We start from the raw sequence: 17,178 nt of genomic DNA on the forward strand, positions 1-17,178 counted from the left end.
GTGAAAGGCGAAGCGCAATATAGCGAGGGATTACTGTATTGTGATTATTATGCAGTCGATCTTAATCAAATAGCAGCACAATAATAATGCAACATTCATTCCTGTTTACTGTTTCTATCTTCTTGATGGAGGAAAAAGGTGAGAAACCTCTGTACAGATAAATCAAAAACAAGAAAAATGTGCCAGCTGCGTGTGAAGCATAGCTTCAAAAAATGCTCTGTGGCAAAGATTATCAGTGTCCCAAAGGGCGAAACTCTGTGAGCGCAATATATTTTTTACTTATTGCTAGTTTGTGGCCATTTGTTGTATTTTGTTTTTGGCTATCATTGCACTGTTGTCTTTTGTTGCTTGAAGCACAGTAGTACAGTAGTTAACACTGCTGCCACACAGCTCAGGTTACATTTTTCACCACAATAATTGGTCCAGCATACCTGGCAGATGCTTCCTAAGCCCTCAGAGACACTTCAAAGACCACTCCACCATTATAATCCACTCACAATTAAATCAGATCTTCCTTCCCCATTGACATCAATGCATTTTGCTGTATTCTGTGAAGTTTCCAAACATTTATGGTGATTTTACTGAACTCATGGTGAAGAGAACTCTGCATGGATTGCTCATCACTTCTCAGCAGCACTCCATCAATCATGCATTTATGGCAGAGTGGCTAGACAGAAGCCACTCTTGAATAAATGCCATATAATAGTCCACTTTGATTTTTCCAAACAGCATTTAAAGGACTCTAAAAGAATGAGGAAAAAGATTACCCAAGCACTGTGTCTGATGAAGACCACCCCTATAGTGAACTAGCATCATATGGGGGTGCTTCTTAGCAGCAAGGACAGGAAGACTTGTCGGAATTGAGGGATAGATGAAGGCAGCTAAATACAGAGTCGTCCTTGAAGAAAAACTGCTCCAGTGTGCATGCGACCTCAGACTAGGGCAATGATTCATCTTTCAGTATGACAATGACCCAAAGCACACAGCCAAGACAACATTAGAGTGGCGTTGAGCCAATTCTCTGACTGCCCTTGAGTGGCCTAGCCAAAGAACAAAACATCTGAGAAGAAACTTGAAGATGTCAGTTTACAGATGCTTCCCATCCAATAAGTTTGACAAGCTTAAAAGAATCTGCCCAAATCTAAGTGTGAAAAATTTGAAGAGACTTATATAAGAAGACGGGAAGCTATAATTGCTGTCAAATGCACATGCACAGTACTGAATTAATGGTCTGAATATTTATATGAATAAGAGAGAGTTTTTTATTTATAATAAAATTGCAGTCCTTTCTGAAAAAGTTCTTACTTTGTCATAATGAGTTATTGAGTATAGACCGATAAGCAAAAATGGCAAATTTATTCAAATAAAGTGAAATCTACAACACAATCATTTTTTAAAAATGTAAAAGAGTCTGAAAACTTATTGAATGCATTGTATATCTTAATTTTACTTAGTTGTCTCTGCATCCTTCTGTCCATTGTGCCATTTATAAACCTCTCAGATGTCAGCATTTTGTCAGACTTGATACAGTATACAGCATATTTCTTTATTCGGGTTGTTTGTTACATATTTTATTTTTTCTTACATTATTTTTCATATACTGATGTGCCATACCTTTGACCTTTGCTTTTGCAAATTTTGCTTGTGAATTCTCAAAACATTTTTACTATAAAATATTTATAATGTATTTTTTTTCTTTAACTCGTTGGATATGCATATTGCATACATGTGACATTTTTGCTGATTCAGTGTTGTGCATTACTTCCCATTAGAATCCCGTAGTGTTCCTTGCTTAGGGGAAGATTTTCTCAGTAATAATTTTACTATATTGGCTTGAACTTCTCTCTTTGTTGTAACCTTTCCTGCAATGTTTCTGAAACGAAGTAAAAAGCTTGTCACTGGGTCTACATTGTCTCACTCTGTAACATAGATTTTTATGAAAAATTCTTTTATCCTTTAACCCCTCATGAACCGGCATTCATCATTCATGGCTATTAAGCTGTGCCAACTATTGAAGAACTAATGATCAGTTTTAATGTCTAAAAGTTTTTTTTTTGAAAATTCAAACTATGTTACTGCAGGCAGATATCTTGGATTTGACTGCATTAATGTTCACCCTTTTGGTTTTACATGAAAGCTTTTAGGCAGTGGCTTAGAAAAATAAATCCCACCACGTTTTTCTGAGAGTCGAACCGCTCACTTCCCATTAGGATCTTAGCTCTTGTATTTTAAATTAATTGTAGAGGAGTGACTGAACTATTTTAGCAATGTGACAATAAAGCATTGTTTGACATGAATTAACACATTTTTGTAAAGTATGCCATGTACAGGTCTATGTTAGCCTGGAAATTCGATGACTAAATGTTACATATGCCTCAAAAAAAATCTAATTTCTTGTTGATTCAGCTAAACAAAAGGTCAGGCCTGCTCGGGGTAGGAACTGTCAGTTATTTCTTGCTATTTACAGTCTTACTGCCTTATAAATGACTTCCTTTTTCTCTGGTATGCTTTACATATAGTACATTGCTAATTCAATGATTCATTTTGTTGTTTCTAACATTTAATTTAATGTACTGAAATGTATCTAATCCCAGTCACCCTAAACTAAAATCACAACTTTTTGATATTTTAGAAACAATCCTACCTGGGACATTTTTCAACTTGTGTGAAACACAGCTGAAGAAAACTTTTCTTTCATTTATTCATCCTCCAACTTTTAAATCACCAGTAATCCAGTTTTAGGTTGCAGGAGTCCAGAGCCAGAGCCTGGCAGCATCAGACACAGGACAGTAGTTGAGTCTACACATCTGCTGAAACATCTTAGAGAAAACATAATATTTATTCATCAGAATACTAATGGACATTAAATCATATTTAGAAAAATAAATTGAAGAATATAAAATTGTTTAAACTGCCATTTACAGGACTAGAAATTAAGTGTTTTATTCATTATCATGCTAACAATAACTTAAAGAATGCTTCACCATTACCCAATAAATAGTTTATATTTAATTGTGACACCAAGGTAGTGACCTTGACAAGAGGCTGGCAAATTACGGGGCTGCTCATGAACAAAGTTACAAAGAATTCTTTTGAAAAACAATACGCTTCTTGTAATACCAAATTTAATCATGTACAATGGCCCATTTAAAAACTCTCTAAAAAGATATGCACTTAGAATCAAATATGCCCATCCTTTTTATTATAACCTCAAAGTTAATGTTGAAAGGAAATTGTTGGGGTAAATTAGACACTTTTTTAATTAAAAAGAGCCTTTATTTAAAGCACAACTGTCCACTTAATTAATTCGTTGTTATCATTTTAAGAATGGAATACTTATAAGAGTGCAATCAACTGGGATGAAAGTTATTACTCATAAGTGGAGCACACTTTATTTGAAGAATTGTCCCTGCAAGTCCTTTTATTATTTCTTAAGATGTCTCTTGTGGCCAAACACACTTGATTTTGATTAAATGCTATTTTCAGAATCTTTATTCTGTTGTTTGAAAAAGGTTGGGAGAAAAAATATTAAACTTTTATCAAAATGAAGGAATATATTGAATATTTGTGAACTGTCCATTAGCACAGGTGTCAAACTCCAGGCCTGGAGGGCCGCAGTGGCTGCAGGTTTTCATTCTAACCCTTTTCCTAATCTGTGACCAGTTTTCACTGCTAATTCACCTTTTTCCCCTTTATTTTAACAGCCATGTTAGAATGATTCAGTCCTCTGAATTGATTTGTTTCCTCATTAAATGACAGTCAAACAGAAATGAGATGTGAAACGAGCCAACAGATAACCAGCTTAAACTGGGGCTTCAAATTCTAACCAGTTTCTTAATGAGAAGCTGATGCTTGCTGTTAATTAAAGCCGTTATTTAATTCCACGGCTTGTTGCTGCTCTTGTTCTGCAACAGCAGACATTTCCAAAACTGTTGATTTTCTGTTTTTTATAAGAACATCGTCAAAGTGTTTTGGTGAGTTGAGAGATCAACCTTACTGAGACCATCACCTTTCTTTATTTTCAGATATTGTGTGATGTGGTGGCTTGTTTTGTGTCTCATTATTGTTTGGCTGCTAATTAAGGAAAAAGAAACAACTAAAGGGCCTGAGTCAAGTTAATTAAAAATTAATTAGCAGAAAAAATTGGTCACTAATTAAAAAGATGGTTAGAATGAAAACCTGCAGCCACTGCGGCCCTCCAGGACTGGAGTTTGACACCCCTGCACAGGATGCACATATATGAAGCATATAACTACTATATTTATGCTCTGTGAAATGATGATATAGACATAGAATAGATCATTCCAAGCTACTGAAATTTTATAGGTGGTACATTTGGAAACAGGTGGAGCAATCAAATCCCGCACTTGGTCGTTTTTTATGTAATGTGATTTTTTCATGGGGTACTCCAGTTTTCCTTCTATATTCCCAAAGATGTGTTTTTAGGTTAATTGATGATTAAAAGCTCCTTGGGAGAATGTGTATACATGAGTAGGCCCTGCGATGGACTGGTGCTCCATCTAGGACTGCTTAATGCCTTGTGCGTTTTGCTGCTAGGATGATCTCCTGGGGGGTATTTTTCGTACGTCGCTTAAATCATCCGAGATCAGGTGCCTCATCTTGGATAAGTTAATGCCGGTGACACTCATCCGGGATAGGTCGGTTTTTCAAACACAGCCGTGTATTAGATTAGTCTAGCTGGATCAAATCATACGAGATGAATGTTCGTGCCCGCGCTGATTGAAAAGCCCATATATATTGAGTCTAGAAAACATGATCAGCAAGTCTTTGATAGGCTGTAACAAAATGACGAAAGAACGGGCACATTTTTTTTTTCACACATGCTGCGAAGGACCTTTTATTCGAAGGACATGAAGAATTTCAAGATTTAATATGCACAAGGGGTAACACTGCAAAAGCAGCCCAGATCAGAAAAGATGGCTGGCAAAAAGTGGCCAACAAATTAAATGCTAAGTAGTGTGCATTGTACTTACTGAATGCAGCATTTCATTTCCTATGTGTCAGATTAATCATTATTTAATATGTCATAATTCCAGATCAAACATGAGCACAAGGAGAACATGGGAACAGGTTAAAGTGAAGTACAAGAATATACTTCAAACTGGTAAATATTCGTATATAACTATTTAAAGAATTGTTGACATAAATAATCATATATAATATAAAAAACATTAATTTTAAAGCTAATAAGAAGGCAGACAAGCAAAAAACAGGTGGAAGTCCACGCGGTCCAGACCTAACCCCTGCGGAAGAGTTGGCTCTCCAGCAAAATGCCCATCGCCCTGTTTCTGAGGGCATTCCAAGGGGAAGCTCCTCCTCAGAACCAGTGGCAGGATGCAGTGGTCACTTCATTTCAGGTAAAGGATGGTCATTGCATGTATTTGTCCTCCATGTGTGCCATAGGTATGTTCCATATAGCCCTCTTTATTTGTTGGATCAGTTGCAGGGAATGTCATATCCCTTGAACCTGTGTCTGACCAACGAGATATTGACGAAGGTCAAATATTTGATGAAGACACTGTGTCTGATTATTCATCAGGAGGAGAGGTACATTTTCCAAATAATGTTTGATCAAACTCCACTCTAATCAGTCCCATGTGCCCCAATCACATTTGGAAATCCTGGTAATGAGAATGTTAGGCTGATTGAGATTCTTCATGGAACTGTGGGTGTTTTAGCCTGTGTATTACCTACCTGCAATGGCATGAAATGCCTCTTTTATTGTCTGCACACACAGGTGTCCAGGAAACACTATGAAAACCCGAAGGAAATATTTCAGAGCCAAACAGACTTTACGAATTGCCTGGCAAACTGCACTTTTAGTTAGATTTTCCGCATCGCCTACAGTATATAAAAAAGTGCTGCTTGTAAAAAACCTCAAAGCAATGCATACTGTCTGTGTGGTTGTGAGAACCCAACTTCGCCGAGTTTGACTTCGAATATAAGGTGCTAATAAATCTTTGAGGTACAATATTCCCCCTCGGCTAAAGCGGTATCTTTCGAAAAGAATTTCCTCCAGGAGCAATAAAAGATCTTGTCGATCGCGCAAAACCCTCTCTATATGAAATTCTCTTCGTATAATTTGCGTATCAATATCAATTGGTCGCTCATTCATGAACGGCGAAGCCATGACTGGATGACTTCCACGCACCATCACTGATTACGTGTGAGCTAATCCTTGTTTACATAGAGCAAACCTGCTCCGAGCAGGTTTGAGGATTAGGATGTGTTGCTATGACAACACTTCCAGCAAGAGTTTCGAAAAACCGACAGATCCAGGATCAGGCCAAATCGTCAACAATTACATCCAGCTAAACGACTAATCCACCTACGAAAAATACCCCCCAGGCCCATTCCAACAAAAACTTAAGAAATGGTTTGAAATAAATTAAGAAAATCCCAAAGATGAGTGGCACACACAACCCCTTCCAAGAAGATAGATAACAAAACCAAGGGAAAATCAAAATGTTAAACACAATATGAGTACATGGAACCCAGAAATTGAACCAACACGGTATATTACATTGTATACACAGATAGTACAGAACTTAAGTATATATTGAAACAGGCAAGTTTGAATAAAATGTATATTTCGGAGGCAAGGATTTAAAAAAATTCCAGCTGAGATTCCCGTATGTTTAGTGACCAAAGTAAATGTGACATAAAGAAACATCCATCCATCCATTTTCCAACCCGCTGAATCCGAACACAGGGTCACGGGGGTCTGCTGGAGCCAATCCCAGCCAACACAGGGCACAAGGCAGGGAACCAATCCTGGGCAGGGTGCCAACCCACTGCAGGACACACACACAAACACACCCACACACCAAGCACACACTAGGGCCAATTTACAATCACCAATCCACCTAACCTGCATGTCTTTGGACTGTGGGAGGAAACCGGAGCGCCCGGAGGAAACCCACGCAGACACGGGGAGAACATGCAAACTCCACGCAGGGAGGACCTGGGAAGCGAACCCAGGTCCCCAGATCTCCCAACTGCGAGGCAGCAGCGCTACCCACTGCGCCACCGTGCCGCCCATAAAGAAACATGCTTTAGGCAATTTTTAAAAAGTGTCTATCACATAAGTTAATTTTTCACTGGTTAGTTTACTCATTCTGATCAAGTCAACGTCAGACCAACTGGCTTAGTTCACTCTGACCCTGTGGTTCCTAACTTTTTGTACTTTCCACATGTTTTAGATGGACTAGTGGACCAAAAATTCACTGAAGTTCTTTAGTATTAGGGTGTTTGACCGTGTTAGCCATTATGTATGTAATGAGAAGTCAAGCAAAATGACACCTTTTATTGGCTAACTAAAAAGATTACAACATGCAAGCTTTTGGGGCAACTGAGGCTCCTTCTTGAAGAAAGATGTAATCAATTGAAGTGCTATACAAAAGCAAAATGTGTATAGTTTCTAAAAATGAGTTGTGTCTGAGCATTTTTCATATGCTTAAGAAACACCTTGTGTTAAATTTTGATGGTTTAGAGAATTATTGTTTCAATGATTCATTTTGCAAATTCAATAACTAATACTTTCTGTTTAGCTTTATGCTATAACTACACTAAGCCAAAGCATTTATCAATGAGAAATTTTAAATATTTAACATTGTAGAATGCACATATTGATTTACTATCTATAGTAACTGGGTGGCATAGTCCTGCAATGGGCCACTTGCTTACTATGCACTCTCATTTTGTGTTTTTTGTGATATTGTCTCCAAGGCACTAGTTTATCATTGTCTGTAAGTAAGTCTGGTGTGAATGCAGCTGCAAAGGTGAATGAACGGCTAAAGCATGCTTGCTTCTTAAAGATGACAAAAACTATCAAAGTATGGGCTATGGAAAAGCATTATGTGCTCCCTTTGACCCTATAAATGAATTGATGCTAATTTATATTAACTTTGCATGGAGAAGTACATTATAGAAATAAAAAATTCCTTAATAAATAATTATGAAACTATAAATAATACAGTCTGTTTCTGTATTGCCTTTTTGACCTATATACTTTGTTGTGTAATCTTGAATAACTTTCTTAAGCACCACTGAAATGGGATTAACCCTTTCGGCCCTTGCATCTCTATTACTAGTACATACAGTATATATATGTAAAGCACAAGTTCACTTGCAGCCGCTGGAACCAGGCGTGATTTATTAGATTTTACTCTGACTGTCACGGAAGCACTTGCACATGGAAATCAAACATGTAAAGCCATAAAATGTGGGTGACCAAGCAACAGTCCACCTGTTCCATAAAAGAAGGCTCTGCGTGACGGGTTATGCCCATGTGATGATGTTAGATACGATGGGATGAACCACGATTGAAATTGGGAAAGTACAGCAAAGTTGCAAACCAGAGGGATGCAAATTCAAAACAATCTCATTTCGCAAAAAATGCAGTGTGTATTAACGCTTCCATGACAACAGAAACTGCTTCAAAAAGTTTCATTCAAAGTAGGATTGTATCGAGACTGTAGTTTGTATGGATTGTGTTTGTGTGCAGAGAAATCAATAAAATTCTTTAGGCAACCTGCAGAAAATCTCCTTTAAGACCTGATGTCCTATAAGTAGTATGAACTGTAACTTCTACAATAACAGTGATGATTTTTTTGTTTTTTCATTTCTGAGCTTTCTAGACACCCAAAGATAGAATATCTCACAAAATAACTTTTCCCATAAAAACAGAAAATCCAGGGCTGAAAGGGTTAATTTCACACCAATTAGTGGAGTAAAGTCACAGCTTGAAGTGGCCTGGTACCTTTCCCCGTTTTTGCCTTATGAGTAGCAGTAGTCAAAGTATAAGTACCAGTGTTTGGTGCAGATTAGCAGCCCTTATTTATAACAACAATATGTATGTATGTCCACGCCTCCAAGGAGATGCACCTTGTGGCCTCAGATTGAGAAACAAGCATTTCCATATAAATCAGACCTCCAAGGGGATGGACATCCCCCCTCTGATGTGCCACCTGCTCTGTAATCTTTAAGCACTTACTCTGTAAAAAGTTCCTGACGTGAGAGATTCAAATAGCACTAAAATTGCAGCAATCCTCCAGTAATAATTACTTTCTTCAACTCTATGAAGTAAACCTAATCCTGTCCAAATAGGACTTTAGTAATAAAAACTGATTTCATCTTAAAATTCTAAGAGTTGCCACATAGATTTTTCAGTTGAAGCTCCAATTAATATGCCCACAATTCATCTTGTAGATATACTGTAGAGGAAAGTCATTTTTTTTTGTTTCCAAAAAAACAATGTCTTGCTTTCATACTTCCTGTTTTCAATTAATTGTTTTCAGTCACATTACATTGGCATTACAATCTCTTCAATTTAATAATGGATTGCTTGGGCTACTTTTGAATTTTTGAGTAAGCCAACAATGTAGCTCTCTTGATCTTTGGCAGCTAATTGCCTACTGTCATGGAACACTAAACAACAAGAAATGATTTAACCAATATGAATAGGCTCAGGCATTAACCTTGATTGACGAATGAAGAAACCGTCATAAAAGATAAACATTCAGGAATAAACAGCGCAAGCATTAAAACAGCCATTCAGAAAAATGTTGCTCAGAAGTTACTTACTGTTAAATAAAAGCAGTCATTAATAATAAGACAATTTTAACAATCATTAGATGTAAGCTAACCAAATTACTGAATCAAAATAAAATATTGTATTTCATAATATTTATGTGACTTTTACTTAATCATTCATTTTTTACAATTTAAGGACTTATTTGTAAATATTGCTATACTGTACTTTTTGCTTTGTGCCTATTGTCTATGGGGGAGAAGTGAAAACTTTAGATTCATCAAACATTTCAGTTTCTGGTTTTCGATGGATCTCAACATTTTAGGGTTCTCTGATACCAAAAACATTGATATCTCGATTATGGGTGTGTGTCTGTCTGTGTGTCACAGCTTCTTGAGGATGGTCTACAGCTAAAACAGCTAAATGGAAAAATACCAAACTTGAAACATAAGCCTGTTATGAGATGCCAATGTGCTGATTAGCCTTTGAGCCATTTGAGCCAACTTGTGCAAGAGAAAGCGTCACTCTAGAGGAATCCTCAAATACCATAATTCTGCAATTAATTATGAATTATTCTCATCAACTGCTATGGCAATAACCTGTTTTATGATCAGAAAGATCAGTATCAGAGCTGTAAATAATTAATGAAATTAGAACGTGGTTCCTAAGGCACAAAGCCTACTGATGCTCACGTCCAGATTTTTCATGTTAATATTACTTTCATAATTGTTGTTTCATTTATTTTACTTTGACACAAATGGTATTCCACAATGTTATACACTTAAATTTATGTTCTTTAAACTTCAAAAAAATCCTCAAAGTAATTATGTATATGTCCAAAGGAGTTTAAAATATAGATTCAAGACAAAATCATTGAAGTAATTAATATTATAATATATTGTGGAAAGAGAAACAAGACAGCCATAAAAAGAGATGCTGTTTTTATATTTCTTGCTGGAGGGAAGAAAAGAAATTGAATTATCTGCTTGTGTGTCAAATACACTGGTATGTCTTCATCACCTGCAGGTCTAAAAAGAATGTACCGTTATGCTGATGGCAGGTAAAATATGGTGGAGACAGGAATAGCTGGGTAGTGCGTTTGTGGGGAGGTGGACTTTGGGGTAGTCTTTAGAGTCAAGTTTTTCCCAGCCGAAAATGAAGAAGACAACGGATTACTTCCTGCTCTCATGTTACTTTTTTACTGTAGTGGTCTCTGTAACGCTCAAGGAAATGCTCTTACAATTACTCCTATACATCTAATATAATAATATATATAAAGAGTACATTTAACTTTGTGATTTCATTACAGTTACATGTCTTCTTTCCATATAGTTATAGCAGTCATCAAATATGTACTTAGCTTACTAAATATGGTACTTTTAAAGCATTCCAGTTTTACACTAAAATACTGTATATGACTTAAGATGTTCTCTATGTATGAGAGCAGGACAGAGCAAAAGCAGAATGGTTACTTCATACAAATATCAAAGAAGTCAAATTACAATAAAGGGATCTACCATTGTAAAGTAAAATGTCAGACATTTCTCTAATGATCTGACTAACCAAAGGTTTGAATATTTTTTTTTTATCTTTTCCACTAAAATTCTAATAACCATTTCTGAACTAAATCGATTTCTTAGGTTGAACTAACATTAATGAATTTGACAGATTCTGAAAATTATTTGGATTAATTGTTGCATTTTTCCAGAGGTTTATGTATTTTAGGTAGAAGACAGAATTTTCTAACACTTGGTGTACTTGGTCCTAACAAATATTTTTTCTGTTTGAAATTTATAAAACCTCTTTAATACACATTAGTTATAATGTTTTGTATCTGAGCCCTAGTTTTTTATTGTGAAGACTGTTTCAAGGGTAAATAAAGATTTTTATTAGAAAGTTGCTGATCCGTCTCTTGCTGAGTGTCCATAATAACTAAAACTAAACCCTTATTTAGGATTATATTTTTCTTTTTCTTTTGTTGTAATAATTAACACCTCTCGGCCTGTGTTAAATTATATTGTCCATTATCTAAAATCTGAAGATGGTTAAACAATTGCCAATCCTTTTTTAAATAAATTAAGGATTAAGGATTGGCCTCCGAACATCTGAAGTTGTCAGGCATGTAGATGGTTCTCTAAATGGACAAGGTTGTTCCAAATTAGAAGTATAACCAAAGTAGTCCAGAATCTGTAATTTTCTATGATAACTGTGTATATCCCTTCTCATTTCCTCAATATCAACACTAGATGAAGTCGGGATGAAGGTAAGTCCCCTCTGCAACAAAGAAACTTCTACCTCTGACAGTTTAAAAACATTTCATAAGTTGTAAACATTTATTTCTGGGGCAAGGCAGATCCTTCTTGGCCCGTCAAAAAGTTTACCTGCTTTTCCAGCAATCTTGTATATTGTATGCATGCAGGTCCCTCCGTCCAATGAATCCCATCATCCTGTAATTCAAAATCTTGTGGGAAAAAGTTCCATTAGATATTATTAAATCTCACAATATTAGTTAAATATTGTGAATTGTGATTATAAGGAATTTTCGCTATAGAAAACTTGGCTTTTGGACATGCCCTCCTTGCTTCTCTATGTAAATTAGTTTAATATGTTCAAATTGTTTCATCCTTTGACATCTTTGCACAATTGTTAATGCCAATTGAAAAAAGTACAAATTGAATTTAACTATTCAGCTGTAATTGCTTAATTATATTAGTAATATTGATAATAAGTGCCCCAGGGTAGTTATGTATCTCCATGGATTTCAGATAACCATGAGGGATCCTGGATACATTGGAATCCCCTATAATTAATACCAGTTTGTTTGGTTGCAATGGCCATGGTTTTTCATGCCTGACAGGTTTACTAACTAAAGTTAAAGTATTAAATTTTGGTTCTATCAGCAAAGACTGTATAGAGGGGGGGATCACAAATGGACCTTAATTCCATAATAGGATCTTGAATCATGTTCTTATTCATCTCTTCCTCCCTGTTATTTTGTATTAAAGATTTGTCATTATTATTAAATTGCTGTATTCCAATTGTTGTATTGTTATCCATATTATCATTGCTGGAGGGAGAAGTCAAATCTAAAATACAGGAATGAGAATGAGATTGTTTTGTCTTAACGTGAGCATCCTGTATGTCTATAGGGGAGCCCCGAAGGACCTCCCTCAATAAAAATGGTGACAGTTTTGAAGAAGTAGAAATTGGAGAAAGCAAATTATGTTGTGTACTTACAGAGAAATTAATTCCTACTCGCATTGTACTTTGTTTAGCCCCCCCCCCCCCCCCCCCCCCCCCAGATTCTTAGAAACAGAAGAATACTGAAAAGTAGAATCCCTAGAGTCTAAAACTAAAGAAGTTTCATTATTTACTTTATTTTTATTCTCCCCAGGTTCTGGATCCATCTGACTAACAGAAGATACCAATGGAGAAGAAGATTTTAAGGTAAGTATTGAAGTTTCAGGAGAAGATTTTGAGGTAAATGTTTTATTAATGACTGGAGTTAATGAAGCCAAAAAAGACTTCAAGTTGTGGACTTATAGAAGAAGAGGCTCGTAAGGTAGGTGTTTTAATTATAGGAATGGAATTTCAGTTAGACAAGAAGATTTAAAGGTACATGCTGGAGTAATAGGAAAAGAAGGTTTTGCAGTAAGTATTTCCATAGAGGGAAGAGGAGATAGAGAGATAAAGGGAGAAATGCTCAGAAGAGCAGGCACTGTGGAATGGCTAATCTAAAAAAATGTATTATTCTTTTGATACTCTTTGCCAATCCAGCAATTATAAAAATGTCCTAGGTAAAAAAATCTTAAAATATAATTTATGCACGCAAATATTACATTAAAATATGCTTACATTGTGTTAAAAGTGGTTTTCTAAAAATTATGTACTTTATTAAAAAATTACATGTACCGGTAATATTTTGGCTGGCACGGTGGCGCAGTGGGTAGCACTGCTGCCTCGCAGTTGGGAGACCTGGGGACCTGGGTTCACTTGCCGGGTCCTCCCTGCGTGGAGTTTGCATGTTCTCCCCGTGTCTGCGTGGGTTTCCTCCGGGCGCTCCGGTTTCCTCCCACATTCCAAAGATATGCAGGTTAGGTGGATTGGCGATTCTAAATTGGCCCTAGTGTGTGCTTGGTGTGTGGGTGTGTTTGTGTGTGTCCTGCGGTGGGTGGGTTGGCACCCTGCCCAGGATTGGTTCCTGCCTTGTGCCCTGTGTTGGCTGGGATTGGCTCCAGCAGACCCCCGTGACCCTGTGTTCGGATTCAGCGGGTTGGAAAATGGATGGATGGATGGGTAATATTTTTTAAAATATGCAGGGTGCAAGAAGAGGTCCCCTATTTTTCAAATAATAAATTGCACTTAAAAAAAGATTCCTATAATTAAAATTAAATCAAAATGTAATTTTTCAGTAAACATTAAAATAAGTGACTAAAAATGACCATAAAAGTAATCAGAAAAACTTTTCAAGTGAGGTATTTTAAGAGATAGTGAAACATAGAGTTAAAAAAGGAATGTTCTTAAAGTGCTACAATTGGGGCCCCAAGAGGAATACTTAACCTTAGGGCCCTGTATACTTAAAATTTATGGTTAAAATTGGTTAAGGGTTGTGGTGAGGAGAAAGACAAAATTTTTAAGGAGAGGGAAGGGATGGTGACTCTAAAATTTTAAGAACAATGTAAAATCTCAGTGTGTAAAAGCCAGAAGTGTACTAGTTGGATTGCCTATTCCTGAGCTAGTCACAAGGGTTGACCTGGAATCCAGTGTAATTGAAAAGACAGATCGAGAATAGATTTGGAACAAGTGAAAATGTTTTAATTAAATGAAGACACTGTGTCTGATTATTCATCAGGAGGAGAGGTACATTTTCCAAATAATGTTTGATCAAACTCCACTCTAATCAGTCCCATGTGCCCCAATCACATTTGGAAATCCTGGTAATGAGAATGTTAGGCTGATTGAGATTCTTCATGGAACTGTGGGTGTTTTAGCCTGTGTATTACCTACCCGCAATGGCATGAAATGCCTCTTTTATTGTCTGCACACACAGGTGTCCAGGAAACATTATGAAAACCCGAAGGAAATATTTCAGAGCCAAACAGACTTTACGAATTGCCTGGCAAACTGCACTTTTAGTTAGATTTTCCGCATCGCCTACAGTATATAAAAAAGTGCTGCTTGTAAAAAACCTCAAAGCAATGCATACTGTCTGTGTGGTTGTGAAAGCCTGACTTCGCCTAGTTTGACTTCGAATATAAGGTGCTAATAAATCTTTGAGGTACAATATTCCCCCTCGGCTAAAGCGGTATCTTTCGAAAAGAATTTCCTCCAGGAGCAATAAAAGATCTTGTCGATCGCGTAAAACCCTCTCTATATGAAATTCTCTTCGTATAATTTGCGTATCAATATCAATTGGTCGCTCATTCATGAACGGCGAAGCCATGACTGGATGACTTCCACGCACCATCACTGATTACGTGTGAGCTAATCCTTGTTTACATAGAGCAAACCTGCTCCGAGCAGGTTTGAGGATTAGGATGTGTTGCTATGACAACACTTCCAGCAAGAGTTTCGAAAAACCGACAGATCCAGGATCAGGTCAAATCGTCAACAATTACATCCAGCTAAACGACTAATCCACCTACGAAAAATACCCCCCAGGCCCATTCCAACAAAAACTTAAGAAATGGTTTGAAATAAATTAAGAAAATCCCAAAGATGAGTGGCACACACAACCCCTTCCAAGAAGATAGATAACAAAACCAAGGGAAAATCAAAATGTTAAACACAATATGAGTACATGGAACCCAGAAATTGAACCAACACGGTATATTACATTGTATACACAGATAGTACAGAACTTAAGTATATATTGAAACAGGCAAGTTTGAATAAAATGTGTATTTCGGAGGCAAGGATTTAAAAAAATTCCAGCTGAGATTCCCTTATGTTTAGTGACCAAAGTAAATGTGACATAAAGAAACATCCATCCATCCATCCATCCATTTTCCAACCCGCTGAATCCGAACACAGGGTCACGGGGGTCTGCTGGAGCCAATCCCAGCCAACACAGGGCACAAGGCAGGGAACCAATCCTGGGCAGGGTGCCAACCCACTGCAGGACACACACACAAACACACCCACACACCAAGCACACACTAGGGCCAATTTAGAATCGCCAATCCACCTAACCTGCATGTCTTTGGACTGTGGGAGGAAACCGCAGCGCCCGGAGGAAACCCACGCAGACACGGGGAGAACATGCAAACTCCACGCAGGGAGGACCCGGGAAGCGAACCCAGGTCCCCAGATCTCCCAACTGCGAGGCAGCAGCGCTACCCACTGCGCCACCGTGCCGCCCATAAAGAAACATGCTTTAGGCAATTTTTAAAAAGTGTCTATCACATAAGTTAATTTTTCACTGGTTAGTTTACTCATTCTGATCAAGTCAACGTCAGACCAACTGGCTTAGTTCACTCTGACCCTGTGGTTCCTAACTTTTTGTACTTTCCACATGTTTTAGATGGACTAGTGGACCAAAAATTCACTGAAGTTCTTTAGTATTAGGGTGTTTGACCGTGTTAGCCATTATGTATGTAATGAGAAGTCAAGCAAAATGACACCTTTTATTGGCTAACTAAAAAGATTACAACATGCAAGCTTTTGGGGCAACTGAGGCTCCTTCTTGAAGAAAGATGTAATCAATTGAAGTGCTATACAAAAGCAAAATGTGTATAGTTTCTAAAAATGAGTTGTGTCTGAGCATTTTTCATATGCTTAAGAAACACCTTGTGTTAAATTTTGATGGTTTAGAGAATTATTGTTTCAATGATTCATTTTGCAAATTCAATAACTAATACTTTCTGTTTAGCTTTATGCTATAACTACACTAAGCCAAAGCATTTATCAATGAGAAATTTTAAATATTTAACATTGTAGAATGCACATATTGATTTACTATCTATAGTAACTGGGTGGCATAGTCCTGCAATGGGCCACTTGCTTACTATGCACTCTCATTTTGTGTTTTTTGTGATATTGTCTCCAAGGCACTAGTTTATCATTGTCTGTAAGTAAGTCTGGTGTGAATGCAGCTGCAAAGGTGAATGAACGGCTAAAGCATGCTTGCTTCTTAAAGATGACAAAAACTATCAAAGTATGGGCTATGGAAAAGCATTATGTGCTCCCTTTGACCCTATAAATGAATTGATGCTAATTTATATTAACTTTGCATGGAGAAGTACATTATAGAAATAAAAAATTCCTTAATAAATAATTATGAAACTATAAATAATACAGTCTGTTTCTGTATTGCCTTTTTGACCTATATACTTTGTTGTGTAATCTTGAATAACTTTCTTAAGCACCACTGAAATGGGATTAACCCTTTCGGCCCTTGCATCTCTATTACTAGTACATACAGTATATATATGTAAAGCACAAGTTCACTTGCAGCCGCTGGAACCAGGCGTGATTTATTAGATTTTACTCTGACTGTCACGGAAGCACTTGCACATGGAAATCAAACATGTAAAGCCATAAAATGTGGGTGACCAAGCAACAGTCCACCTGTTCCATAAAAGAAGGCTCTGCGTGACGGGTTATGCCCATGTGATGATGTTAGA

This window comes from Erpetoichthys calabaricus, chromosome 3, assembly GCF_900747795.2.
Source record: "Erpetoichthys calabaricus chromosome 3, fErpCal1.3, whole genome shotgun sequence".
In the NCBI taxonomy this organism is placed as follows: Eukaryota; Metazoa; Chordata; class Cladistia; order Polypteriformes; family Polypteridae; genus Erpetoichthys; species Erpetoichthys calabaricus.